The sequence below is a fragment of the Otolemur garnettii genome, unplaced genomic scaffold (genome assembly GCF_000181295.1).
Source record: "Otolemur garnettii isolate 467f Iridium unplaced genomic scaffold, OtoGar3 scaffold00106, whole genome shotgun sequence".
Lineage (NCBI taxonomy): Eukaryota > Metazoa > Chordata > Mammalia > Primates > Galagidae > Otolemur > Otolemur garnettii.
Window position 1 is genome coordinate 5,925,603 of NW_003852501.1, and position 4,191 is coordinate 5,929,793.

Genomic DNA, 4,191 nt, shown 5'->3' on the forward strand with positions numbered 1-4,191 from the left:
GTCTGGTAACTCCCCTTCCTTTGTCTGATCCTTGCTCCTCTTACTGGGAAACCAATAATCTAACTAAAAAGGAAGCAGGACAAATCTTTCTTTTTCAGTATCAAGAAGACATTGGAACCTTGATGGCAACTTCTTGGAATCATCCTAGTGCTCCTACAGCCTATGGTACCTTCCCTTTAAAACACATCAATCAGGGCTTGGTGCCTATATCTCAGTGGGTAGGGTGCTGGCCACATATACTGGGGCTGGTGGGTTGGAACCCAGCCCAGGCCTGCCAAACAACAATGACAACTACAACAAAAAAAAAAAAAAAAAATAGCCAGGCATTGTGGTGGGCGCCTGTAGTCCCAGATACTTGGGAGATTGAGGCAAGAGAATTTCTTAAGCCCAAGAGTTTGAGGTTGCTATGAGCTGTGATGTCATAGCACTCTACTGAGGGTGACATAGTGAGACTCTATCTCAAAAACCAAACCAAAACAAAACAAAACATGCCAATCAAGCCTGGCACAGTGATTCACACCTGTAATCCTAGCACTATGGATTACACCTGCCACACAGCCACACACCTGCCTGAAGGTGAGGCAGGTGGATTGCTTGAGGTCAGGAGTTGGAGACCAGTCTGAACTAGAGTTAGACCCCATCTCTAAAATAGCCAGGCATTGTGGCAGGCACCTGTAGTCCCAGCTACTCAGGAGGCTGAGGCAAGAGGATAGTTCAAGGTTGCTGTGAGCTATGATGCCATAGCACTCTACCAAGGATAACAAAGTAAGACTTTGTCTCAAAAACAAAGCAAAATAAAAACCACACCAATCATTTTAGATGCAAAAGCATAAGGTATATATTTATGCTGTACTACAAGGCCATAGGGATCAAAACAGCATGGGTTTGGCACAAAAATAGAGACTAGACATCTGGAACCAAATAAAAAAACCACGAGATGAAACTAATATCTTACAACCACCTGATCTTTGATAAACCAAAAAAGAACATACTCTGGGCAAAAGAACCCTTATTCAATAAATGGTGCTGGGAGAACTGGATAACCACAAATAAAAGACTGAAATTGGACCTACACCTTTCTCCACTCACTAAAATTGTTGAAGATGGATAAAAGATCTAAATCTAAGGCATGACACAATAAAATTTCTCAAAGAAAGTGTGAGGAAAACACTTGTAGGTATCTGCCTGGGGAAAGACTTTATGAAGAAGACTTCCATGGCAGTTGCAACAACAGCAAAAATAAACAAATGGAACTTAATTAAACTGAATAGCTTCTGTACAGCTAAAAAGACAACAACCAAAGCAAACAGACAACCATCAGAATGGGAAAAGATATTTGCATATTATGAATAGAACAAAAGCTTGATAACTAGGATCTACAGAGAACTCAAATTAATCAAAAAGAGCCAACAATCCCTTTTATCAATGAGCACGTGAGATAAATAGAACCTTCCCTGAAGAAGAGAGAAAATGGCTGACAAACATATGAAAAAATGCTCATCATCCCTAATTATCAGAGAAATGCAAATTAAAACCACTCTGAGATATCACCTAACCCCAGTGAGAATGGTCCTCATGACAAAGTCTTAAAGTTGCAGTTGCTAGCATAGAGAGAAGGGGACACTTTTACACTGCTGGTGGGACTGCAAACTAATACAACCTTTTTTGAAGGAAGTATGGAGAATCCTCAAAGAACTCAAACTAGACCTCCCATTTGATCCTGCAATCCCATCACTAGGCATCTATCCAGAAGGAAAAGAAAAAAATCCTTTTATCATAAGGACATTTACACCAGACTATTTTTTGCAGTTCAATTTGCAATTGCCAAATTGTGGAAACAACCTAAATGCCCACCAATCCAGAAATGGATCAACAAGCTATGGTATATGTATACCATGGAATAGTATTCAGCCACTAAAAAAAGATGGAGACTTTACATCTTTTGTATTAACCTGGATGGAGGTGAAACACGTTCTTCTTAGTAAAGCATCACAAGAATGGAGAAGCAAGAATCCAATGTACGCAAATCTGATATGAGGACAGTTGATGCTAGTACATGGTGGGGAGTGGGGTAATGAGGGAGCAGGGGAGCAGAGAAAGGGAAGGAGGGAGGGAGGTTGGGGGTCACAGTGTGTGACACATCTCTTGGAAATGGGACACAATTATAAGGGGACTTTGCGTAACAAATGCAATCAGTGTAACCTGGTTCTTTGTATCCTCAATGATTTCCAACAATAAAAAACAAAAAACTGGACCTCTTCTTCCTACTTAATTCTTACTACTTAGGTATGTAGCTTGATTCACTGCACCCCACATATATAGTCACCAGACATATCACACAGTATTGCTTGTAGGGAACAGGGATTAATTTTAACAATACTAATAATTTCCCAGTTGATACACCATATTAAATAAAAATACTTGGAATCCAATTTCAGTTCTAGATTATAAACAAATTCAAGAAGAATGGTACTGCCCCTCCCCAAATGTTTGGGATACTGAAATCACAAAAACGTGGCCTCTAATTTCTACCCTTGTTAAAAAAAATACATGATATAAGGAACAAGGCTGCTTTTTTTGGGATGGGAATGAGACTGTAATTGTTTTTGATCTTGCTTGCAACCAGACAATATTTGATTTAAATTATATATCTGTTTGGTGTAATACTGGGTTCATGGAGAAGTTATGTTTAAGACAAAATTATACTTACAATAATGAAGATACTAATAACTAACTATTTGGGGAATTATAACTCAACTCTTCTAAAGTTGTACCTCCCAGCAGAAAATGAATGACTGAATGAGTAGTAGATATTATGAACCATCAGTCTATTACAGTTCTTCTTTTTTTTTTTTTTACAAGATTTGTCAGAAGGCCAGCGAATCTGGAGAACTCTCAATTCTGTTCTGCCTCAGTTACATTTTTTTTTTTTTTGAGACAGTCTTACTTTGTCACCCTTGGTAGAGTGCCCTGGCATTACAGCTCACAGCAACCTCCAACTCTTGGGCTTAAGTAATTGTCTTGCCTCGGCCTCCCAAGTAGCTGAACTACAGGTGCCTGCCACAATGCCCGGCTATTTTTGTTGCAGTTGTCACTGTTGTTTAGCTGGCTGGGGCCGGGTTCAAACCTTGCCAGCCTCCGTGTATGTGGCTAGCACCGTAACCACTGTGCTACGGATGCCAAGCCATGCCTCAGTTACATTTCTAATGGTTTTTATAATGAGAATAGGAAACAGACATAGAAAATTTTAACTTGATCTCATAGGAAGTAACATCAAAGTAGTTTTTATTCTGATGATGCAAAATGTTTAAACAACAGAAAGGTAATTTTTACTTAACAAAATATCTAAGAGAATCCTTAAAGAAAATGGCATATCACAAAATAAACTTTACTGATATCAGAACGCGGTTTGTCTATGGGTGACAACTCCCTTAAGTCTCCTGAGGAAAACATTCGCACAGTCACAGAGAAACCTTAACAAGATAATCATGGGAGGTGTGCAGGGAAGCTTTTCTGACTTCACTTACATGTAGATGAGAAGACTCCTGACTTTCATCTTGTCCTGAAAGGAGTCTGTTGATTCCAAAATGGAACGCTCTTAGTGCTCTGGGAGGCCAAGGCCAGAGGACTGCTGGAGCTCAGGAGTTCAAGATCAGCCTGAGCAAAAGTGAGATTCCCATCTCAACTAAAAATAAGAAAACTAGCTGGGTGTTGTTGCAGGTGCCCGTATTTCTAGCTACTTGGGAGGCTGAGGCAAGAGGATTGCTTGAACCTGGGAGTTTGAGATTGCTGTGAGCTAGGCTAACTCCAAGGCATGCTATCCTGGGCAACAGAGTAAGCCTCAGTCTCAAAAATAAACAAAACAGGTGGCGCCCGTAGCTCAGTGGGTAGGGTGCCAGTCACATACACTAAGGACGGGGGATTGAACCCAGCCCAGGCCAGCTAAAACAATAAGAACCACAACAATAATAACAAAATAGGCGTTGTGGTGGGTGCCCATAGTCCCAGCTACTTGGGAGGCTGAGGCAAGAGCATCACTTAAACCCAAGAGTTTGAGGTTGCTATGAGCTGTGATGCCAAACCCCTCTACCCAGGGTGACAACTTGAGACTCTGTCTCAAAATGAATAAATAAATAAAATAAAATAACTTTCTTTTTTTTTTTTTTTTGTAGCAGTGGTTCCTCTAGCTGG